The sequence below is a fragment of the Mirounga leonina genome, unplaced genomic scaffold, assembly GCF_011800145.1.
Source record: "Mirounga leonina isolate KUSES-001 unplaced genomic scaffold, KU_Mleo_1.0 Mir_175, whole genome shotgun sequence".
NCBI lineage: Eukaryota > Metazoa > Chordata > Mammalia > Carnivora > Phocidae > Mirounga > Mirounga leonina.
In genome coordinates this window covers 4,484,377-4,510,647 of record NW_023270453.1, presented here as the reverse complement: position 1 = coordinate 4,510,647, position 26,271 = coordinate 4,484,377, and the positions used below count along the sequence as shown (strand labels likewise).

General features: G+C 40.5%; 1 protein-coding gene across 3 annotated transcripts in view; it reads left to right on the top strand.

The window, feature by feature from the left end:
* The window catches only part of CACNB2 (calcium voltage-gated channel auxiliary subunit beta 2), a 382,838-nt gene that overhangs the window by 161,724 nt on the left and 194,843 nt on the right, over positions 1-26,271 (top strand). The window lies entirely within an intron of this gene.

Genomic DNA, 26,271 nt, shown 5'->3' with positions numbered 1-26,271 from the left:
GGAGCATAGGTACTGGAGACAAGAGATGTCATAAGAATAGTGAGACAAGCTGGGCTACTTAAAATTACCTCTGCTGCCAATCTAGATTTCTCAGCCCGACCTGGAAGAGTGTCAATATCCAGCCTCAGTCTAAGGTTCTGGCCCAGTTCCCAACCATTTCCACAGTTAGAACCTCTGCCTCTCTGAGGGGCGCCTGGGTGGCTCAGTCAGTTAAGCATCTGCCTTCAGCTCAGGTCATGATCTCAGGGTTCTGGGATCGAGTCCCGCATCGGGCTCCCTGTTTAGCAGGGAGTCTACTTCTCCCTCTCCCTTTGCCCCTCCCCCTGCTCCTGCTCTCTCTCATATGCTCACTCTCTCTCTCTCTCTCTCAAATAAATAAATAAAATCTTAAAAAAAAAAAAAAGAATCTCTACCTGTCTAAACACATGTGCATCTCTACCCCTGTGCTCTGTTCCCACTCCGTGGCTAACAAGTTGACACCCACACCCCTGAAATTTAATTGCTGCTACTTCTGAACCAAATTCAAAACTAAGTCTTATTAGCAAAGATCATGTGAAAGAAAAGAGATCATTAGAATTACCCTCACCACATATATGTGTAGCCCTTGTGTAAAAATAAGTTTGCATTTATGTCATTAAAAGTAATAGCACAAACTGCAATAAATATCAGAACTGTAGGTGTTTATTATGTCTTTGATAATGAAAAAATGCAGTAAAAATACGTTAGTTTTTATCATTAACAATGATACAATGACTTCTGGGGGAATAAAAACAGGATATTCAGCATCCTCTGCGGAGGAAAGAAAGACAGGGTTTCCCCTAAGGACTAAAGCTAATCCAAGCATGTAAGACAATATAAGTCAGGAGAGAACACTATTTTAATTTGCATTCTACCAAAAGATTAAGGTGAGAGGGAAACTATCAAAATGTGGAGGAAGCCCCCACTGCATTCAAAAACAGAGACTCATGGGGCGCCTGGGTGGCTCAGTAGGTTAAGTGTCTGCCTTTGGCTCAGGTCATGATCCCAAGGTCCTGGGACCAGGTCCTGCGTCTCAGGCTCCCTGCTCAGCGGGGAGCCTGCTTCTCCCTCTGCCTACTTGTGCCCTCTCTCTCTTTGACAAATAAATACTCTTAAAAAAAAAACAACAAAAACAGAGACTCATATGCCAGAGTGCAAGCATATCAGTATTCCTCTCACCATGGAAGTTTTATATTTTTATTTTGGCACAGTTTGTTAGGTCTTAGGTCTTAAATTTATGATCTTATTAACTTCCCAAGTCAAACCAGGAGAGTGAAAGGAGCTGACTTAGCTGTCTTTGGTAACATGGAGGAAAGCACCTGAAGGCGGATGACAGGGTTCTTCCATCTATCCCACCTGGTTGAACCATCTTCACAAGGTAAATTCACTGGGCTTCCTCCTAATGTGTAGGAAGGATATGAACATCTTCCACTTTCTGGAGGGCCCCCCCCAAAAAATAACCCAACGGATGCATTCTATTTAAATTAGCCTAGCCTTAAGAAAGGCTGGGAGTGGAAATGTGACCAACCTATCAAAACAGAAGGAAGAACTAGAGCTGCCATTGGTTTCTCAAAATTGCCATCATCAGGCACCCCAGCTTGCCAGAAGAGAAATCATACTGGAATCACTCATCTGAGAGAAAGGACTCTGAGGTCCTGTCACGGTGACTCTCAGAACGTACACAGCAGCAGTCTGAGGAGCTCAGTAGGGCTGCAGCCATCTTAGCTGCTAGCACCTGGGAACAGGTGCAGCCGTGACAGCACGTATTTTAAAATGTGAGTGACAGTCAGGTGGGGGGTGGACTCTTCTAGACTTGCAGCAGATTGCAGCCTTGTGCAAACTGGGCTTAGCATATCCAGCCTGCTTTCTTCATAGAGCTCTCTTCCAGGTTCATAGCTGGAAGCAGGTGTCCTTTAGCCTCAGAAGCTTTGTGGGGTCTCTTTGGGGTCATGAGTCCCGAAGGCGAATTCGCCGTGAAGGGATTCAGGTTAGAGTCTTGTTGGGGCCACCAGTGTTGCCTCCAGAGATAAAGGATCGGAGAGAGTTTATTTTCATTTTTGTTGTGTCGTCAAGTCTGTGCGGGAGCACAGACAGAAAAGCAGGGATGTGAGAAACGTTGCAGAGAGGGAGAAGGAAAAGAAGAACCACATCTCCGTGCCACGTGTCTCCGATGACACGCTTGCTTCTTTGCATAAGTCAATACTGAAGTCTTGGACACCGTGACAGCTCACAAGACTGTCTTCACCTTCTGCCACTTTCTCAATCATATTGTAAAAATACGGTAGAGATTCAGGGTACCGGCTGTTGAGGCAGGCTATCCATGTAGGTGCACATCCCAGCCCTGCCCTTGCCCAGTTGAGGCACCAGTTCCTTATCTCCGTGAAGACCATTTCCACGTCTGATCAATGGCGAGAGTTCAATCTGCCCACTCCCCTCAAACAGTAAAGAGCAAGCCACTAGCAAACATTATAAACATGGGATTTTATTAAAATGAGATTGAGATTCATTCGATTTCTAGAAAAGCTATCCGTGTTCTGAAACCAGAATTGCACGTCCTAGTGGCCGTGGACACGTGCACTTCTCAATACACAACGGGCAAGTGCATTACTTTGGAGGAGGAAATGAACTCCCCCTTCTGTCTAAGAGAGTGGAGTGTAACAAGAGGTATTAGATACATTTGTTTCAAAGACGGAGTTGAAAAGAGTGCATGTTTCTCCAAATTTCCAGGTGAAGGATAAATCTGCGCTCTTGTTCACTCCACTTTTTTTCCCCATGTAACCTAAACCTGTTAATATCTATATTCAGCAAAGCTGACATGGTTGCTTGGCAACCTGGCTTAGTGGGCTCGCAAGGCACCAAAGCAAGAAATGAAATGCAGCTAACAAAACCGTGATTTATGCTGCCGTTGGACAGAAATTCATTCCCCATGTGTTGTGTATGGGTTTTTATTTTCAAAATATAAATAAATCTTTCCAAATGTTAGCTCAAGGCTATGAGGAGTTTTAAAATGATTTAACATTTCAAGGTGGTTAAATAAGTAGGGAGGAGAAAACTCTCTCTGCTCTTTAATTAAAACAGGGGGTAGTGTTTTTTGGTTTTTTTGTTTTTTTTTCCCTTGTAGGTCATCTTCTACTCTTCACTCTCACTTTTTATTTCCTCTGCGGGAAGATATATACATTATTCGTGGGATAAGATTAATGGAGATTTAAGTGTCAACACTGGGAAATAGAAGTTTAGGATTAATTATTGCCAAACATGTATTTTTGTGCCATATACGGGGAGTACAAAGAAGAATGAATTAAAATGACTTTTCTGATGCAGATTTTTCTACCTTTCCACCTTTATATGCTTTCTTTTCTTGTATTCTTCCCCGTGGAAACTTGATCACCCTAAAATTAAGAACAGGGCGCCTGGGTGGCTCAGTCCTTAAGTGTCTGCCTTAGGCTCAGGACATCCCAGGGTCCTGGATCGAGCCCCACGTCAGGCTCCCTACTCCGCGGGAAGCCTGCTTTTCCCTCTCCCACTCCCCCTGCTTGTGTTCCCTCTCTCGCTGTGTGTCTCTCTGTCAAATAAATAAATAAAATTTTTAAAATAAAATAAAGAACAAGGAAAGCCTTTGGATTAAAGAAAATATCATCTACTTCATGGACAATGTAGACGATGTGACTGCAGGCAGAATTTGAAATTGACGGTTTACATTGTCTATTGTTTTATTATCTCACTTGTTTCAGAGTTCAGGTTTTATTAGGTAAGTTCAGTATTCAGAGGAAAGTAAACTAAAGGACTCTGAATCAAATCCTTTTTGAAATAAGACTGGGGAGTAATGTAAGCTAGAACAAATAACTGGGACTCTGAAGTGAAGTTGTAGGTAAGTCTGACAAGGGTGAGAACAGAAGACTGATAGGCTGAGCTTAGTAATATCTGTGGTTATCAGCATGAATCCTCAAAATCTGCCCGAAAATATCCTCTGGTATTTCCTATATGATGGAGGAAACCAGTCTTTCATTATTACTTTGCTATCGAATAGTCCTTTATATCCATTTGATGTTCTTCTTTCTTTTATTCTTATTCTGTATTGGTATGAATTATGGTTTTTCAAGACAAACCGGCAGTCCAGATTTTATGTAAAAAATCTCATTTTTAAGTGTTGACGTCAGTAAAAATGAACCACCTCAATACTCTATAGGCCAGACGGAACATACCTGGAAACCAGAATATGCTCGTGGTTGTCACTGGTGACTCCTGATGCAGGGGGGAGAAGGAGGTTGACAGAATCCTAAGGAATTCTCACATGTGCAGAGGCTGCAAATAAAAGTGAGAAGTTATCAGGGAGGTAAGACAAGAGACAGGATCCTGCTTGACACCACAGTTATGAGGGATCAGAGGATTTCAGGGGGAAGAGAAGGGGTATGCACTGGGTCAAAAGTGACTTTAGTGAAAGGACATTCTCGATCTGAGAAGAGGAATTTCAAGGGGTTGGTGACAGTCAAGCACAAATGCCATGAGTTACCAGAAGTGTGTGGGTGATGAAAGTAAAAACTGGCAGAATGTAGCCTACACTGTCCAGAAGGTGGAAGTATGGCCACAGTCACTTGGAAGAAGTAAGTTGAGAGAAGATGTGAATATATTTGTAGACAGAGCACAAATTTCAGGAACAAGTGGCAGAAGAGAAGACCAAATACAGAGGTCTAGAGTTAACTTGTGAGAGAATTAAGAATTTAAAAGGAAGCGGAACACAAAAATGAATATGAAGGTTTTGTGTGTGTGGATAATGACATAAATTATGAATTGACATTTTAGTTGATATGGCTTGTTTAGTTGACAGTAGAGGTGAGGTGCTTGGAAAACGAGAAAGGCAGCGTGAGATTAAGAGGAAGAAGGGGAAAGGTCTGTTATGAAATCATTGTGAGCACCATTGAGAGTCATGATGAAATTGGATAAAGTGATATGTGTTGAGAACCTCCAGCAATTCGCGGTAACTCTGGAGAAAATGACTAAAATTTTCTCTAAAGTGAAGAGGTATAAATGGAAGGTAGTTAAGGAGTGAGGGCTTGTGGGTTGCTAAAGACTGATGTTGGACCTTGGGAAGCGAGTCAGGGAGAGAAGCAAGTGATTTCAGGAGGAGATTAGTAGCCCAAAGATACGGCAGAGGTATTAAAGGACTCATGGGAAAGGCTAATTGCAGGTTTATTGTAAGAGAAGGAGCAGACGAGGTAAAACTAATATTATGATCGGAGAAAAGTTTCAGGGTTTGAAGTCCTTAGTTAAAACAATTTGGGGGTACCTGGCTGGCTCAGTCGGTAGAGCACATGACTCTTGATCTCGAGGTCGTGAGTTCGAGCCCCACATTGGACATAGAGATTACTTAATTAAAAACACACACACATAATTTGAGGTAGAGACCAGAAGAGGTAAGGGTTATGCATGTGGGTTCCTGGTGAGGAAGTAAAAGCCCTTCTAGTCAGGGAGAGCCAGGGACCTAAGGGGAAGGACAGAATTTTGCATGTGATATCCCAGATGATGGCAAAGGCTCTAATAGAGAGGATAACCAAGCCAGGTGAAAGAGTGTTTGAAATACCTGAAGGAATATCTCAAAAGTTGGTAAATAGACACTCTTACGTCATGGTACTTATCGTAATTTACAATTAGGTACCAGTTTGTTTGTTCTTGATACCTTTCTTCCCTCCCTACTAAGTTGAAGACAAAGATTATATTTTATCTCTTTTGTTCACCACTGAATATAATACCTAGTTCCCAGCACAGGGATGGCTCACAGTAGGCATAATCAATAAATATGTTACTTAAATTAAATGATAGCAACAACAGTGGGAGGGGGTCCTGCAATTTGATGTCATGAATTTAAAAAGCCGTGAGACCACTGACTGAAATGAGGGGGAAATATTTCCAGAGTGACAGAAAGAAGCTTGTCTCTCTCTTTTGTTTAAAGATTTTATTTATTTATTTGAAAGAGAGAGCAAGAGAGAGAGAGAGCATGAGCAGGGTGAGGGGCAGAGGGAGAAGCAGTTTCCCCACTGAGCAAGGAGCCCAATGTGGGACTTGATCCCAGGACCCCCGGGAACATGACCTGAGCCGAAGGCAGACACTTAACCGACTGAGCCACCCAGGCGCCCCATGAAGCTTCTCTCTCTTTTTTTTTATTCTTATGTTGATCCCCATACATTACATCATTAGTTTTAGATGAAGTGTTCCATGATTCATTGTTTGTGCATAACACCCAGTGCTCCATGCAGAATGTGCCCTCCTCAATACCCACCACCAGGCTAACCCATCCTCCCACCCCCCTCCCCTCTAGAACCCTGTTTGTTTTTCAGAGTCCATCGTCTCTCATGGTTCGTCTACCCCTCCGATTTCCCCCGAAGCTTCTCTCTTGATAACCGTATAAAAGGCAACAATTTCCAAATTGTAACAAAAGAAAATTAATTCAAACATTTGTTATCCTGCAGGGACAAAGAAGAAGGTGGATTAGTCTTTTCATAAGAAGCATGTATGCTTTTCACCGCGTAGTCCTGTAAAACCAAAAACATGATGGGTTTAAGACTAAATAATCTACACCAAAATTTTATACTTGCGTATCTCCTGAAAGATCATTATAAAGCAGCACATGTATTGTAAAAATGTAACCCTATAGCAGTATTCACAGTGATTTCTTGGGTTACCATTCAGTTTTCCCACAAGGTCACTTTCAGTAGTTCATGCGATCCGGCTTTTGGGGTCATGATGAATAGTAGGTTGGATATGCATCTGCCTGCCAAAACAACCCTGAGAGTGCCAAGTATAGGAGCCAGCGAAGTTACGGAAGGCAGAAGGTATGCCTGAAACCTTTGGCTCCTGGCAAAATGAGTCAAGTGTATGACTTGACAACTTTTTTGGGTGAACAAGTTGTCCCTTTTGTATAAAATGTCATCAACTCACTGATGTGTATTTGCTAATGTCAGCCAGAAAAGGAAGCACTTTCAAAAATGTAATTTTAAAACAGAGTAATATTTGAATATAAACTTACTCTGGTTCTCATTTTTGTTTGGAAGCATTGCAAAATTGTGGGTTTTGTTTTTTTTTTTTTAATTTTTTGCCCTCAGGGGTGCCTGGGTGGCTTAATGAGTTAAGCGTCCGACTCTTGATTTCAGCTCAGGTCTTGATCTCAGGGTCTTGAGTTCAAGCCTCGTGTTGGGCTCCATGCTACATTAAAAAAAAAAAAAAAATTATGCCCTCTAAGTGATAGTATTGTATTTTTTCCCTCATTGTCACCACTTTTTTTTTTCTTTGCTAAAACTAACATTTTCAGTATTGAAGTAAGGTAAAACTGTTGTCTGACACGTTTCCCCAAATTTAAAAAAAATCAGATGGTAACTTTCTGGACTAAATTTGTTATTTATCTGTAAAAGGGAGAAGTAAGGTATACTCTTGGATATTGTGAAAAGGGGAAAAGTAGGGAAATATCCAGAAAGAGAGAGGACAGAGTCAGAACATCTCCAGCAGTTACATAAATACCAAGCTGTGAAGAATCTCTATATGGAAACCGGAACTTGACTAGGAAGTGAGTGTTCTCCCCCAAGAACAGGAAAACAAGGCTTCCCAAGGTGCTGCCCTCATCCATCCATCCATCCATCCATCCATCCATCCATCCATCCAGGCCTTGCATGTAGTAGGTCCTTAAGAGGATGTTGATTTTATTTGATCCATGAATTGCTATTTGTTTCAGAATGGATGTCCTGATAAGCAGTTCAATGAGAATGAGGCAGGCATGTGTTTCTAAACAGGCATATAATAAACGGCTTATTGATTAGCCAATGAGAATCAAGATAGGAAAGAAATCTAACAAGCAACATTAGATTTGTGAGTTTGAAAAAATTAAAACATGAAGATATCTTTGAGACCAGTTGTTACATGAAGAAATATTATAGGAACACTTATTTTATCCATCCAACTCCAACTAATAACTATTGAGTACCTGCTTTCCTTACTGAGGAATCCACGATAAAGTGCTGGCTCTCCAGGAGCTTACCTTTTATCCAGGAGGTGGGGAAGGCACAAGATCAACTGACAAATAAATATACAATGTGGCAGGTGTTGAAAAAAAATGAAGCCAGAAAAGAAGAAAAATGACAGGTCAGGGCACGGGATGCATTTCTCTGAAGGGGAGTCAGAGAGACCACTCTTCTTAAGGTAATGCTCATTTTCCAGGAAAGTAGAATTTGACTTATCATCTGGTACTATTCCAAAATGATGGCAGGGCTACTAATTCCAAGCCTATCTGTAGATACTCAGTTATACCGTTTCTCATATTTCCTTTATTTTCACATAGTTTATTCCCAACTTTGAGTAGCTCAGCTTTCTTTTTTTCTGTTGTCTTTTCAGAACTGTGTTTTAAAGCTCCGTCTTTGAAGTTCTAGAATTTACCAATTATGTTTGGATTTTGTAGTTTTTAAAGAATTTTTTTTTTCCTCTCTAATGTCTACTTTGATGGCAATAATTAGGTTTACTGTAATTGTGAACCAAGAAAAGCTTGCAATAGAAAAAAATAAATTTTTAAAAGATTTTATTTATTTACTTATTTTAGAGAGAGAGAGAGAGTGTGTGAGTGGTGAGAGGGGCAGAAGAAGAGGGAGAGAGAGAATCCCAAGCAGACCTCATGCCAAACTCAGAGCCTGACTTGGGGCTTGATCCCACAACCCTGAGATCATGGCCTGAGCCAAAACCAAGAGTCGGTCACCTGGCCAACTGAGCCACCCAGCCACCCCTATAGTATTATTTTTAAAATTGAAAATAATCATCATTTGCAGTATCATGATTATGAAAATGTCATTTGCATATTGAATCCACAGAGAAAGAAATAGGCTCTAATGCCATTAAAAGTTGCTGGTCAAGGGCACCTGGGTGGTTCAGTCAGTTAAGCGTCTGCCTTCAGCTCGGGTCATGATCCCAGGGTCCTGGAATCGAGCCCCACATCGGGCTCCCTGCTCAGCGGAGGTTCTGTTTCTCCCTCTCCCTCTGCTGCTCCCCCTGCTTGTTCTCTCTCTCTCTCTCTCTCTGTCAAATAAATAAATAAAATCTTAAAAAAAAAAAAAAGTTGCTGGTCAAGGGTGACTCTTCATTCTCTCCCAGCCAATGGACTCTTGTATTTTCCTTAAAGTTTCTGTCTGTTTCTTCTCTGTTCTATATTCAACTGATAGTGTGGTTGATACCCCATGAAGTTCTTGGGTTATTTATTGTTTTGTTAGAAAACCTTTAGTAAGTACATATGTATGTTTGAGTGTGTGTGTGTGTGTCTGTGTGTCTGTGTGTTATACACATTTAAAAATCTCTTGGGGCACCTGGGTGGCTCAGTTGGTTAAGCATCTGCCCTTCAGCTCAAGTCATGATCCCAGGATCCTGGGATCAAGCCCCATGTGGGGCTCCCTGCTCAACGGGGAGTCTGCTTCTCCTTCTGCCCCACCCCTACTTATGCTTTCTCTCTCTCAAATAAATAAATAAAATCTTTAAAAAAAAAATCTCTTCATAGTGTTTCTTCAATCATTCAAGATTGCTGATGAGAAATCAACTATTAAGCTGATTCTTTTCTTTTGTAAATAATTTGTCTGTTTTTTCTCTCTAGAGCTTTTCATATTTTCTCTTTATCCCTGAATTTCCAGTTTTCATCAGGATACATCTAGGTGTGAGTCTTTTTCTCCACCATTCTGTTTAGCTTTGGGTCAAACTGTCGATCTGCATACATCTGTGTTTCTTACATTTTCTCCATTCTCATAAGATAAATGTTGAAACACTAGGATCTATTCAAATTTCTTAAGCTCTTATATTTTCCATCATTTTTTCCCTTTGGTTTTCTAGACCTCCACTTTGGTCTTCAAATGTATCCATTTTATTTATCATCCTGGCCACTGAATTTTTTTAGGCTGGCAAGTATATTTTAATTTGCAAGAACATTCTCATTGCCCCATTGCTACTCTCTCATAGCTTCTTGCAATAATCTCTTGACTCTCTGAAGATACTAATTTGGATTTTTTTTTTTTTCTTGCTTATGTTCCTTGCTTTATTTCTGTTTCCTTGGGGGAATGTTGGATCTTCTCTTTTAGATTGCTCTATTTGTTTTTCAAATGTATGGCTTTCCTTATTTATTCATTCATATTGTGCATGAGTGCCTACTTTGGTTCATAAAGGCTGGTGGCATGGGGTCTTTGAAGTTTTAAGTATTGTTTCCCCCATAGACCCATAATGCCTGAGTGGGAGGGTGAGTTGCAGTTCTGTGTAGGTGAATAGGACGGGTGGTAGTTAGCCTTCCCTGTGGGGTGTATCATCAGGAAACCCCCAGGCTGGAACCCCACAATCACCTGAGTTAGGGAGACTTTAACCCTTAGGGGTGGAGTACTTTAGTTCACTTCTGGGAAAACCTACTTTTTCTCCTCCCACAAGAACCCCTTCCATGCCTTTGAGGATGTCAGTATTTTTACCTCAAAGCGTTCTTCCTCTTTCAGTCCCAACACCTTTTAAACTTCATTTATGTATTTAATGCTCCTTGTCTTTTTTTAAGTTATCTGACAAAAACTCTGCAAGTAAATAAACCTTATGCAATAAATTAAAATTATAAGTATGGTGAAATTTAAGGTCCCCTAAATATTCAGTATAGTACATAAACTTAGTAAGTTTTCAACTGAAAATCCCAAGTCTAAACCAATTACTCAGTTATATATTTTAAGTCGGAATTAAAAAGCTCATCTGTTTCTACTGGGCCAAATTCTCTTAAATTTTAAAAATACATAAAATACAAAGTATGCAAGGCTACTTTGCATAAAAATTCAAATTGATTATATTTGTTTAGTCATCGAAACGTTGCTGTTTTAATTCTCATTTTTTCTAGGTTTACCCTCCAAGGAAATAATTTATGTTATCTTATCTCAGCCAGTTAAGATTATATAATGATCAGAAATGTTGGCACTTGGAATGAATCCTTGTCAACATCATGAGACATACCTAGCTCTTTAAGGTCACTTTATCAATGTCCTTTAAATGTATTTATTTAGGGAGATGTGGGTGTGGGATGGGGCGGGGTCATCCAGAGCCCTCCTCTGCTCCTTGGTCTACCTCCTCCTGGACTATACTTTGCCTTTCTTCAGTTTTTAAGATTTGTCTATGCCTTTTCTGCCTAACTGTAATTGAGAAACCCAGCCTCCTTTTTATGTATTTTCGAACCCTTAGGACTCTACAGTTCTCTTGGAGGGTATTCAGAGGATATCCTACTGAGTTCTAGAGTTCCCTCATGACTGACTTTTTTGTCACAATGTTCAAGGTCATGCCACCGGCAGTTAGTGACAGAGAGACAGCAAGAGACTGCTGACCTCTAGAGGATGCTTGATGCTACAAGTGATCATTTTTCTGCACAATAACAGCACTCCCATCAGATGGTTGTAATGAATTTGGATTGGGATAATTCAAGTCAAGTGCATAGCCCAGTGCCTGGCATATAATAAGGGCTCAGTAACTGTTATCTTTTATTATGGCTACATCTGGTAAATAACTATCAATAAAAAATATTCATATTTAGAGGAGAGAGAAACTTTTAAGCATGTATTTAGCTGATTGGTGTTGCGCATCTCCCCATCTTCCCTTTGTTTTGATTGCTATTTTATTAACCTAGTATTACAATAATAAGTTAGCTTTATAGCAGAGTTTCTCCACCTTAACATAGTTGACACTTTAGGCTGGATAATTCTTTGTTGTGGAGGGCTGTCCCGTGCACTGTAGGAGGTTTAGCAGCATCCCTGATCCCTACGTGAGTAGCAAGCTCTCTGCCGTAGTGACAACCAAAAATGTCTCCAGACCTTGGCACATGTCTTCTGGGGAAGGCAAAATCACCCCTGGTGGGAACTGCTGTTTTATAGTGACACCAATTTGCATATTTTTTTAAAAATCATTTTTGTCTTTGTTTCTCTGAACTCAGTTCCTATTTTTGGAGCTTTCTATCTTTTGCCCTAACAGCAGCATAAACTATGTCATCACCTCGTTTTTCCTCCCAAGCTCAGGGTCTAAAGATGGGAATGTAATTGAGATTAAATTCAAAGCTTTATTGAAATTAATAATCAACCTATTAGGAGAGGGAGTGTTTCCCATAACCCATAAGATAGCACTTCTTGTGAGCCTGCCTTTTGCTGGTTAAGAGAATTGCAGATGTATTCCATTGAGAAAAGTGGTATGTTCCCACAGTCGCGCACAATATTGTATTCTTCTAGTTAATCAGTTTCAAAGAGCTGTTTCTATTTGTGGTTACAACAAAAATAATGGCTTTCAGGTCATCTATTTATGATAAGGTTAATTCCTCTCCATTAAAATATTATAGGCTTTTGATGAAAGGAATCCATTTACTAGAAGCTTCTAGACAATCAATAAATATTTTAACTTGAAGTGTAAAATACCAAATGATTACATAGTAACCTCGTAGTGTTACTAGCTTTTTATATTTGGTAACTATTGAATATTGAGTGAATGGATGATTGAGCATAACATACACTGAATTGTATCGCATGGAAATGAATAACTACAATCTTAAAAAAAATAATAATCCTAAGGAATGTTTCTCTTGTTTGTGAATTTGAATATTAATTACATTGTTCATTTTGGACAAGAAGGCTACCAAATGCACCACTATGTTGTTATTCAGTAAATTGTTGTATCAATAAAAATCATAGGATCTTTTTTTCCCTCTGTTTTTCCTTTTTGTGTAAGTCTGAAAAATGACTTGCAGAGAGGTAAAAACACATTTAGACAATTGAAATTCCACAGTTCATCTTCTCACATTCATGGGAAAAGAAAGTTAGCCTTTCTAAACAGTCAGCCACAATAACTGAACCAATCTATTACCATTGCCCTCGGAAATTCACATAATGACTCTAACCCAACAAGTTAAATAAAGACACGCACAAAGCAACTTCTGATTCATAGATAGGAACAGTGGTGTGCTGGCAAATGTTTAATATAAAGCTATCCAGAAAGAAAGAAAGAAAGGAAGAGGGGCGCCTGGGTGGCTCAGTCGTTAAGCGTCTGCCTTCGGCTCAGGTCATGATCCCAGGGTCCTGGGATCGAGTCCCGCATTGGGCTCCCTGCTCGCCGGGAAGCCTGCTTCTCCCTCTCCCACTCCCCCTGCTTGTGTTCCCTCTCTCACTGTGTCTCTCTGTCAAATAAATAAAATCTTAAAAAAAAAAAAAAAAGAAAAGAAAGGAAGAAGGAAAGAAACCTTCTGATTTGTAGCATTTGCCAGTTTCCATGGTGAAAATACTCCCATCATGGCCAATTTCAAGCTACAGTGTAACCTCGCTGAAATGGTTCTGGAAAAGAGATGTTCACCAGCACACCATAATTTGGTATTTCCATCATACAGGTCCAACAGACATAAATCACTTCAAGAGTATAGATAGCAGTGAAGTACAGTAAAAATAATCAGGAAATTATGAGTTTTCAGTACTTACTATCTTTGTTTTTAAGCGTAATTTATTTCGTTGTAAGTTGTGTAATTTGACTTTTAGCAATAGCTATATTTAGTAATAGCTATAAATAGTAGCAGCTATATATAGCCCTCAAAAGTCTTGAAATTTTAACAATCAGCTGGGCCAGTTCCAAGAGCACACCACTAGCATTTTCTTCATTTATATGTAAATTCTCTAAAAGACTAATAGGTACTTGCAACATCTGTTTCCCAAGTATTTTCAAAGTAATTTCCTTGCAGTATTAGTGTATATTTATTCACTTATAGGTCTAGTGCCTAAAACAGGCTGGCATATACTAAGTTCTCAATAAATGTTGGGTACCTGGCTGATCTTAAAAACGTGAAACAAGGGGCCTGGGTGGCTCAGTTGGTTAAGCGACTGCCTTCGGCTCAGGTCATGATCCTGGAGTCCCTGGATCGAGTCCCGCATCGGGCTCCCAGCTCAGCAGGGAGTCTGCTTCTCCCTCTGATCCTCCCCCCTCTCATGCTCTCTGTCTCTCATTCTCTCTCTCAAATAAAAAAAAAAAAAAATCTTGAGAAAAAAACGTGAAACAAGGGGCGCCTGGGTGGCTCAGTCGGTTAAGCGTCTGCCTCCGGCTCAGGTCATGATCCCGGGGTCCTGGGATCGAGCCCTGCATCGGGCTCCCTGCTCAGCGGGAAGCCTGCTTCTCCCTCTCCCACTCCCCCTGCTTGTGTTCCCCCTCTCGCTGTCTCTCTCTCTCTGTCAAATGAATAAATTAAAAAATCTTAAAAAAAAAAAAAAAGCCTGAAACAAGCCTGGTAAACCAAAGGGAAATTCAGTTACCCCTGTTGATACTATCTAAAATTATCTCTGAATTCAAAATCTATAGGGATGAATAGAAAATGTCTCAATTCGCATACAGATCCTAGGAGAATAAATGAAAGGCTCCTCTCTAGATTGTCTGCACTCTTCCTTACTGGGATCATGCAAAGTCTGAGGGTACCCTGGGCCCCAGCAGACCCTCCCAACTTCCTCTTTCGGTGTAATTGTTTATAATTTCCTTCACTAAGGTAGAATTATTTAAATGTTTCTTAGGAGAGTGAAGAAGAGAAAAGGTGAGAACGGCTTTTACAGGAGCAAATGTTCCTTTTCACTTCTGCTATTTGCTTCATCTCGTTGGAATGGAAGGAAACACATCGCGACCTTCCCTGTGGTCTTAACCCCACAACACTCTGCTCGTCCTTCCCATCCACATCACAGCCCACTTCACTAAACCTGCCCTCTCAAAGGTCTCCAAGGACCTTCTCCTTGCTCAATTCAGGGACCTCTTTTCATCCTTCATCCCACTGAATTTCTTTTTTTTTTTTTAAAGATTTCATTTATTTATTTGAGACAGAGAGAATGAGAGAGAGAGAGAGAGAGCACATGAGAGGGGGGAGGGTCAGAGGGAGAAGCAGGCTCCCTGCCGAGCAGGGAGCCCGATGCGGGACTCGATCCAGGGACTCCAGGATCATGACCTGAGCCGAAGGCAGTCGCTTAACCAACTGAGCCACCCAGGTGCCCCATCCCACTGAATTTCTTTCCAGTGTTTGACTTTAATGAGCACCCATTCTTTCTTGAAAATTTCCCACTTCTAATCATTCATTTCATTCAGTAAATATTTATTGAGTTCTCAGACCCAGGCATTACTCTGGGCATTGGGAAATCAGGCATGAATAAGACGGATGAGATCTTGTTCTCCTAAAGGTTCTGGGTTTTTTTTAAGATTTTATTTATTCATTTGACAGAGAGAGACACACACACACAGCGAGAGAGGGAACACAAGCAGGGGGAGTGGGAGAGGGAGAAGCAGGCTTCCCGCGGAGCAGGGAGCCCTATGTCTAAAGGTTCTATTTTAACTGAGAAAGACAGCAGATAGATAAAGCAAATAAATCAACAAATTAAGGAGAGTGGTGGGTAATTTGCAATACAGGGAAGGTTTCTCTAAGGAGGCGACCTTTGAGCTGAGACCTGAAAGACAAGGAAAAGCCACACTGTGATCTAAGCTGTAGAGCCTTCCAGGCAGAGAGAAGTACAAAGGACCTGAGGAGAAGTGAGCCATGTATTATTACAGAAGAGAGAGGCCAGCGTCGCTGGAGTAGAAGGCCAATGGTGGGGATGGCAGCACATGAGGTCAGACAGGTCGGCAGGGGTCAGGTTCATTGTTCTGCTCCTATAGTCCTGCTCTTCAGTCTCCTCCAAGGTTACATAACCTCCCACTAATTCATTCCCTTTGGTCAGCCCTTGATCCTTCTCTTTATACTCTCCCACCTCCAAGAACCTATTAAGTCCTCCATAAATTGGTTACTTCTCAGTTAGAATTAATTTCTTCCTCTTTGATTCTCCTACAAAACTCTCTTGCCCCTTTCATACCCAGTTCTTATGTACTCCTTAATTTTTCTATCGGCAGAAGCTTCTTAGCATAAGGAGCTTATCTTATTTATGTTAAGCGAGGGCAAAGGCTTTCTTATTGGTTTTGTTTCGTTTGGTTTGGGTTTTGGTTCTTTGACATATATGTACAAAATAAATGTTATTTGTTTGTTTAATTGAATATATGAGTACATAGTGTTTCAAACATAGCTTTTAAAATTAAGTCCTTGAATAAAAGAAGACATGATCCTCAGAGGTAATAGTATTGGAATGTTTGAGAACACAAAGTCTGAATCTAGACTTCTGGAACAGAACCCCAGCCTGACCATGTACTAACTCTATCATGCCTATGTTTTCTCATCTGTAATATAGGGATAGTTGTATGTATCCCGTAGGGTTATTTTTTAGGCTGAATGAATTAAGACATATGAATCACTAGAAAAGAGCAGTCAGAACTCAATAACCATTGGCTATCCTTAATTGAATGGTGGACTGAAAAACTTTGTAGTGCATATTATAGTTGATTTTCACTTAGGTGTCGGGCAACTCTTATTTGATTTTTAGCAAATTTTGGAACACTCCCAAAAGCTGTTTCATTACAAGTAGACTAACCGTAGCCAAGAAACCAAGGATTTGACTGAAAGAATGATTGTCTTACTTAATTTACTTGATTTGTGGCTAGAATGACTGTTGACAGCACTGAAGGGGAACAGAGAGCACATATTTTTCCTTCTCAGGAGATTATTAGTAAACTCTTCACTCCTCATCCCAAAACAAGCCAGGAGGGAAATGTGTCTCTTAGAACACAGAGGGAATTGGGAAAGCAAGAACAGTCCCTTCATAGGTAAAACTGAGGAGCTCTGATGCAAGCTTTGGGACATTTTTTTCAGCTGAGTGAGAAGTTGATTTTGAGCCTCTACACACTCTGAAAACCCTCCCCCACCCCCAACATAACCCATCACATTTCGTTGAGTAGATCAAGTTGGAATATAAATGTGACGATAGGGCGCCTGGGTGGCTCAGTTGGTTAAGCGATGCCTTCGGCTCAGGTCATGATCCTGGAGTCCCGGGATCAAGTCCCACAACGGGCTCCCTGCTCGGCGGGGGGTCTGCTTCTCCCTCTGACCCTCCCCCCTCTCATGTACTCTCTCTCATTCTCTCTCTCTCAAATAAATAAATAAAATCTTTAAAAAAAAAAGTGACGATATAACCAGCATGGGTTTGAGTTCTTTGCATGCATTCAGGAATACCACAGCACCTTGAGGATCGAATCATCTTCCACAAGCTACCAGGAGTATAGCAAATCAGTGACTCAGAAGGCAGTTGTATGTTTTTTGGTGTGTTTGCTCTCTGCCCCATCTTTGTAAATTCTGGGGTGGAGGAGTGGGGAGCTGGGGTTGTCAATAGTGAGAAACCTCCTAGGACGCTTAAGTCCCTTGGGTGCACTAAACTCTGATTTCCAAGAGAGCATAGCTATGGCAGGAATCGTTAACATGAGTCAAATGACACCCAGAAAGAATGTGACTCATCTTTCAGGGATGAAACCTCATGACTTAGAATAAGCAGGTGGTGAGCAGATATTTTGTGGTTAGTATCTGTTGACTATTAAAGATCTCTGCTGTTCACTGACTCAATCAGTATTTTGTTGTTTGTTTTATTTGTAAATATATGTAACAATGTCTGTCCAATGTAAACATCCTACATTTCCATAATTTTACAAAATGACCTTGGATGAGATGAAATAAGCAGATTAGAAATAATGATTTGAGGGCTATGAAATATCTCCACCTACATGATTTCATTTCTTCTAAAGAAAATGGAGCGGGGCGCCTGGGTAGCTCAGTGGGTTAAGCATCTGATTTGGGCTCAGGTCATAATCTCATGGTCTGCACTAGGCGTGGAGCCTGCTTAAAATTCTCTCTCCTCTAGTCTCCCTCTGCCCTTTTGTGCACATGAGCACTTTCTCTCTCTCTAAAAAAAAATAAAAAGAAAATGGAATAGTATTTTATGTTAGTTATATTAATTTCTGATTTCAAAATGAATGAATGTGAAAGAAACAATAACTTTATTTGTGAGCCTAAAGCCCAAAGTAGATAACAAATGGTCAAAATGACATTAAAGGAGTAAATTCTAAAACATCTTCTTTTTGCATTAGAGATCAGAGCTTGCTAAGTCATTTTGGATTAATAGACTTTTAATGTTTTTATATGCACAGCAGTCATAAATGCATTAAGTATAAAATTGTACTTTCTGTCCGAAACTGCCTGAAATCCAAAAAAAATTTTAGAAACCAAATACATATAAAAAACTGCAGCCCAAACTCCCACCTTATCTATAAGCAAATGACAGCAAGCAAACTCCCATATAACCCCTCCAAAAAAATGTCTACAAAATAGAACTTTTCCCATCAGCCCCCAGAAACATCCCTCTGCCTCCTTATCCTTTCTACTCACCACCACTGCCTAGAGGTAACCACTGTCCTGCCTTCCTGACTTTTATGGTGATAAACTCCTTGGTTTTCTTTATCATTTTATCTTTCTCACTCCTGTACGCCTCCCTAAGCTCTATGAGTTGTTTTGCCTAATTCTGCATTATGAAACCCTACTACTCTTATATATATGCTTTGGAGGTTTGCTTCCCCCCCCCCACTCAATATTACATTACTAAGGTTGTTCTGTGATATTTGTATAATCCATTAGAGAATATATCATAATTTACGTGTCCACTCTACTGTTGATGAACATTTGGGCTGTTTCTAGTTTTTGAGGACTAATAGAATTATAGTGCAGTAATTATGAACCTGAATCATCAAGAAAAGGTGCACTTGGATTCCATATATTCGATGAAAGAGTACATAGAATTAGAGATTATTTATATCAGAATGCACCTAAATGTGTTATTTTTGCACACTTAAGGGAATGAATTTTAATACCAGAAAACTCACTTACTTGGAATGTCTCAGTAAAAAGATAGAATCGTATTTAGTAACTATGCTGAACTAAGAAGGAGAAAGCTAGGAGCTACATGTTGCTAATAGATTTTCCTACCCTTTTATTTTCCTATTCAGAAATAGTAGTAGTGAGTTTCTTTCAGGCATGTTTTAAGGCGTTACAATATGATTACAGGTCTTTGATTGTATCAAAATGAGAAAATAAAAACCTAGTTATCTCTATCTTAAAGTCATTTGTAGCCGTTAACAGCCTGGCTGATATACGACAGATAACAATGGTACAGTGTAAGGAATATACAATATACCATATACAAAGATAGGGAAAAATCCTATTTTAAACATCTCACTGAGCGTAAGAGTGAAGGTAATGGCAAGGGAGTCAAGTGAATCTTGGCTAATACTTTTAGCTTATGGAGATTTAATAGGTCATTCATTTATTCATGCACCAAGTATTTATTAGGCACCATCTGTGTGTTAGACCACAGTGATACTAAGAGGAGTGCACACAATTTTTGCTCATGAGGTGCTACAGACTTTAGGGAAGAGAGGGATGTTAGGTAACTATTTGCATTTACAGAGTGATTGGGGCTATGACAGAGGAATATGCAATGAATGGACAATGAAGGGAGCCTCTCAGCCTGAGAAGATCAGGGAAGGCTTCTGAAAGGAAGAGAAGCTTGAATTGGGTCTTAAAATGTGGCTGGAAGGCAGCCCAGGGAGTCCGAGGTGGGGAGAGGGGTCCATCCCACAGCAGAGATTTTGCTATCCCTGCCGTCACAGACAATGAATGGGTGGTAGTGATCCAGAAATATTCCAGGAGAAATAAACCAATTGGGAAGTGAGTAATGTAGCATTCAGAGCAATGGAAATAATACTTAAAAAGTGGTTTATATTTATTGGAAACTTATGGGTGCCAGACACTGGGCTTAGCATTTTATGTATGTTGTCTCATGTGTTCCTGACACTAGCCTCGTGGAAGATGTACAGTCAGTCTTTCCAGGCATGGTGACCTGTGACATAGTCACAGTGATATAGTGACCTGTGCGTAGAAGGGCCCTAACTTTGGGTTAATGTTCTGCCAGTGGCATCTTGAAATTCTTAATAATCTTGGGCAAAGGGCGCCTGGGTGGCTCAGTTGGTTAAGCGACTGCCTTCGGCTCAGGTCATGATCCTGGAGTCCCGGGATCGAGTCCCGCATCGGGCTCCCTGCTCGGCAGGGAGTCTGCTTCTCCCTCTGACCCTCCCTATTCTCATGTGCTCTTTCTCATTCTCTCTCTCTCAAATAAATAAATAAAATCTTAAAAAAAAAAAAATCTTGGGCAAAGGGCACCGCATTTCCATCTTGCACTGCACCCTACAAATTATGTGGCTAGTCTAGAGGGTCTGCACTGTTAGTTGCAAAACCTGGGGCCTGTGGAGGAAAATCACTTGCCCTAGATCACACAGCTATTAAGCAGAAGAGTCAAGACCCCCGTCTAGTTCTTTGGGATGCTGATTCCTACTGTCCTAACTCCTGTGCTAGTCTCTTCTGCCTTCTATTTTCAAAATAAATGAATAACAGAAGATAGGAGCAACTACAAGTAACCTGAGCCTAGTATATTGAAATGGAAAGGAAAAAAAAATCAGTAGAGGAAAAGAAAAAATGGACCGAATGGTTAGTTTAGGAATGAATGAAACATGATCCTCTCATCATGGCCACCTTGAGTTAAATATGGAAATCCAAAATAAGTAATTAGTCATGTAAAGCCCTTCCCCAGAGGAAACAGAGCTTTGAATTCACAATCATGTTCCAAGGTAACTCTGCTGTGTGTCTTGATTATCCAAAGTGCAATTTGATGTTGACCCAGCTATGCTCTTTCTTGGTAGTTTATGCAAGAAAAGCCAAGAGCAGAAGATTCAGTCCAGGCAAAAGGAGCAGATGAAGGAAGACATGCAGCTCCTCCTTCCTCAGACTCCATCAGTACTCTTGGCGCCCTCTGACTGTATTACGTTAAAAATTGAAAATAAACAAGATCCCATTTGATCTTAATAAGCACAGCTCACTTGGAGGAGGTTCTTCTTTAAGATATCCTCATTTTTCTTTGGAATATGGCAGCTTATGCCTCTAACCATGAGATATGCTTCCAATTTTTATTAATGCTCCACATTAGTTCAGCAAGTAGAAAGTAATGATTTTTAAAAGCATTTCCTTGGACAACCATTCCTTGAAGACTAATAAGTCCAGCTTCCATGATATTAAAAAATGATAGTCCAGAACATTCATGATTTGTTCATTTTGTTTCGGATAAAACCTTGAAATATGTTCTTATGTTATTCCAAAGCACCTGCGGATTTCAGGGTCCAAGACAAGTGACCACAAAAGAACATGCCTATTATATGAAGAACATACCTTTTTTTAAGTGTATTCATTACCCGTTCATAATAAAAACAACATAATTCTCTTTTGATTCATTTCTTTAGCCTCCAAAAATATCAGATATACTTAAATACTATCTTGTGGAAATATGCACATCTGGAAATACTAAATTGCACCAGCAGTGTTTTTAATGACCACATTCATGCCTGTGCTCTGTTAAGGGCAGAAGTTTAAGACTGTATCTAACTAACTTCCTCTCATGAATGGCCAGGGTTCAGCACGCTAGGGCTTCTGGAGCTGGGACTGAGTGGGGACCAACAGGGCTGGTTTCAGACTTTGGGACCAAGGGAATTTGTGTCAAAGGCCTGGCTGAAGGCAGAATGCTAATTGAGGACAGGTCAGAAGTGCCAAATGCTCGTAGCAGATAGAAAGTTAGGACTGGATACGAAAAAGAGCTGCCTGTGGAGTGATTAGACCCTGTCACCAGTTCTCTGGAAGGATCCAAGACACTGGGAGACAGGGTGTATCATGGTAACATCAAGGGCTAGGTTTCAGGGTATGAATTCGAGAGCTACAAGAATTCAAGGCACAAAGACTGAACAGAGAACAATGATGAAACCTGCAGAGAGAAGAGGAGAATTTACACAGCTGTAATGCAATGGTTTTCTATCTTGGCTGCACATGAGAATCATCTAGGGAGCTTTTAAAACTCCACATGCCCAAGCTGCATCTCAGACCAATTAAGTCAGAATCTCGGGGGGTAGGATTCAGGCATCGGTAGAACTTAAAGCTCCCCAGGAGTTCCACTTTGCAACAAAGCTGAGAACCACTGGTTTCAAGCAAGTGGTGGTGTTTGCCCGATTTAACCACTTATGTATTGTGTGCATCATAATTCACACATTAACCACATAATACTTAAGTATCTTTATACTTAAGGTGCACTTATTTTTTCAAAGATTTTTTTATTTATTCATTTGAGAGAGAGAGAGAGCACGCGCAAGTGAGAGCACGAGCAGGGGGAAGGGCAAAGGGAGAAGCAGGGCGCCTGACATGGGGCTTGATCCAGGACCCTGGGATCATGACCAGAGCCAAAGTCAGACGCTTAACCGACTGAGTCACCCAGGTGCCCCTTAAGATGCACTTATATAGTCGATCTACACATACATTAGGGAGTTCTGCTTATCAGATCGTAGTGTTCATCATCAAAGGCGGGGACCTCTGAAACAGACAGCACATTCTGTCACCATCAGAGACCAGTACAGAAAAGCAAGACATTTATCCTGAAGAGACTACTTACACTGACATATATTTGGGGCTCAATGAAAGGAATCACCCACTATAAGGGTGGGTGCAGGGCTCATTTGGAAATTTGTAGTGTATGATTTCATCGGATAGGTAGAGAATAAGGAGACAATTTTAAAACTTCATGTTTATTTTTGGGATATCTCCAGTTTTTCATCTGATACTCAGAGAATCATTTTGACCTCAAAGATCTTCTGAAATGGTCTCTGGGTCCTCAGTCCACACTTCGAGAACTGCCAACCTGAGGAATGTACACGGTGAAAGTAGTTAGGAGTACAGATCTGTAGATGTATTTCCCACTTTTCTCCTTCACGCTCTGTCCTTCACTTGTGAGAATTTTATTTTTATGCCTGTTTCCCTTATCCTTTCTTCACTCAGTTGTGGTACATGATGAACTCAGACTGAATGTGTGTATTCTGGGCCAGGTAGGAATAAACGCTATTGATGTAGATGCACAATTGTACTACAAAAAAGAATCATAAACGCTCAGGAAAAAGTACTACAAAAAAGAATCATAAACGCTCAGGAAAAAGGTCCTCCCAAATAAAGCACTAAGAAGTTGTTAATCTCATTTTAAAGCATGAATAAGGGTCCCACTCGTAATATAGTCCAAAATTCCTCAAAAAATAAGAGCAAGAGTCTCAAGTTTTTATTCTCATAAAAGCAAATGATGAAACCTGCCACCATTGTTTTAAGAATGTGGTTGGGAATATATTTTTTTCTTAGAGTTGGTACTCCTAAATCATCCCATAATAAAAATAGTGATGTGGGGGAGATATAAGCTTTAAAGATGGGTCTGTGTATGTAGTAAAAATTAGGGAGTAAACGTCTACATTTTTGTGATTTACACTAAATTTACATCTAGAAAAATCAACTCATTTCACTACTTCATCAGAGGAATTAGTAAAATTAAATCATATGGTAAGAACCATTCCTTTTGAGCTCATGATCTTATTTTTAGCAGTCCTGTATGCTTTTCTGTATCCCTAATTCATTGTTTCCCCTAGATCTATTTTTTAATCTATTTTCTTTATCTACTTAATTTTATTCTGTTGTACTGAATTTATAAATTCATGTTTTTAAAACTTAGAAGCTCATTGTAGATTAGGAAAATGGATGCTGGGGCTAGGTGGTGGGGAGAAATAGGGAGAAGATGATAAAAGGGCCCAGACTTTTAGCTATAGGATGAGTAAGCTCTGACGATCTCAGGTATAACATGATGACTACAGTGGACAACACGAGGTGTTCCCGCACTCACTACAAAAAGATACCACGCGAGATGATCAATATGTTAATTAACTAGATGGGAGCGAGCCTTTCACAATGTACATGTATATATCAAACCAGCACGATGCTCACTTTAAATATCCTACAATTTTCTATGTCAATTACACCTGACTAAAGCTGGAATTTTAAAGATTAGACAAATAAGTCCTAAAAATCATATTCACTATTTAATACTTACAATGTTTGGCAGACTTTATTTAGGTCTATATTATATGATCAACTTGCAAATGCAGCAAGATATCAGATATGCTCTAGGACTCACTATGTCATCAAGGTTTAGTTTGAGTAAGAATTACGTGAAAATTTGATTAACCAAGCAAGTGCCAAATTATTTTGGCCAATTTTTTTTTTACCTAAATTAGTTGTTAATCTCCTAGAGATTATAACTGGAAGCTCTAACTAATTGAGACTATTGTATAAAGTCTCTTTCCTCCAGCGTGTTTAACAGAATAGCAATTTTAGAACTGTTAGTGGTAGGACTAGACTAAGTCATTAGTCTCTCTTTGGAGTGACCAGTTGAACAACCTCTCTTTGCATTGGAAGCTTCTGAGGCTTCAGGCATATCAGGTCACTTAACCAGTTAGTTAATGGCAGCAGAGTTGGAACTCATTCCCTTCTACTACCTCTGAGTCTAGTGTCCTTTCCACTTTATTGAATGTACTTTCAGATTGTACTAGATAGTAGACTAGACCATCCTCTTCCAAAAGCAGAAAGAGAGCATGTTCATGGTGACCATAATAAAGCTGAAACTAGCATGGGTGGACAAGCCAGATGTTCTATACTCATTCTAATGGAGAGGCAAATATGATCTAGAAATCAATACCTTGGGTACCTTCAATGATTGCTATAAGCTGTAGAGAAAATCAAACAGGGTCCTGTGACAGAGAGTAGTTCCACCTTGGTCCCAGAGATCAGGGCTTCTCTGAGGAGAGGAGTTTACCTGAATGATGTAAGAAGGAGGCAGCCATGTGTGTGTCTCTGGGGAAAGCATTCCAACTGGATAGAAGAGCAAATGCAGATCCCTGACACTGGAATGCATGTGGTGCAGTCTGGGGACATCAGGAAGGCCAGTGTGTCTTCCGCTGTGGCGCCGACGGGCAGCATGAGGGGAGGTGAGGTCAGAAATGTGGCCAGGAGCCAGTTCTCACCAGCCCTGCACTCTGTGCTTATTTCAGCTGCACTGAGAAACCATTAGAAGATTTTAAGCAGCAGAGTGATCAAAACGAATTCATGCTTTAAAAAAGACAACTTTGGGGGCGCCTGGGTGGCTCAGTCGGTTAAGCATCCAACTCTTGATTTGGGCTCGGGTCATGATCTCAGGGTTGTCGGATCAAGCCCCGCATCAGGGTCCCTGCTCAGCGCAGAGTCTGCTTGTCCCTCTCCCTCTGCTCCTCCCCCCCACTCACTCTCTCTCACTCTCTCTCATATAAGTAAATGAATAAAATCTTTAAAAAGAAGGGACAACTTTGGCTATCTGTGGAGATGGGACAGTAACCATGAAGTGAGTTAGGGGCTATTGCTAAGCAGGTCATAAGAGAGGTGACAAAGTTTGGCTCGAGTGGACAGGACTTGCCAGTGGGTTTTTGGTCTGGTGCCAGGAGAACAGTGGTGCTATTCACTACAGTGTGCAGGACTGGGGTGTCGGGTGGGGGAAGAATAAGTAGTTCCTTTGGAGGCAAGTATGTTTGAGAATCCTATTGGAAGTTCATGGGGAGGTGTCTTGTTGGCGCTTACATGCAAGAGCCTGGAACTCAAAGACCTCGAATATTTAGGTCCGCCTCACAGAAACTGAGGGTAGGGAATCCAGGAGTAGGGGATAATTACTCCCTCAACTCAGGTGAGAAGTGAAAATTTCAGGTGGAAAGCCCTTAAGATGGCAGAATAGAGCAGGGCTGGGAGAAGAGGATTAAGAAATGGGGTGTAGGGCACCTGGGTGGCTCAGTTGGTTAAGCGACTGCCTTCGGCTCAGGTCATGATCCTGGAGTCCCGGGATCGAGTCTCACATCGGGCTCCCTGCTCGGCAGGGGGTCTGCTTCTCCCTCTGACCTCTTCCCTCTCGTGCTCTCTCTCTCTCATTCTCTCTCTCTCAAATAAATAAATAAATAAATCTTAAAAAAAAAAAAAAAAGAAATGGGGTGTGTGTATGTTTGGGGGCAGGGGTATCTCAAAAACACAGTGCAAACCCAGCACTTGAGATAACCTCCTTAATCCCCAGCACACACCTCATATTGCATAATTCAGTGGCAATTGTTTTAAAGGGAAATATTGAAACTTTAAACACAACACATTGAATTACATAGGTTCATTCAATGACTATAGAAAGTCACCAGCAGTTTATCCTATAGATCACTCTGGAAAGACATTTAATGATAAGGAGAGTTTTATTATGTTAAATGCAGGTTGCAGGTACCAAAAAATTTAAGAACTATGCCTTTTGGGGTCAAATTTATTTATTTATTTATTTATTTATTTATTTATTTATTTATTTATTTATT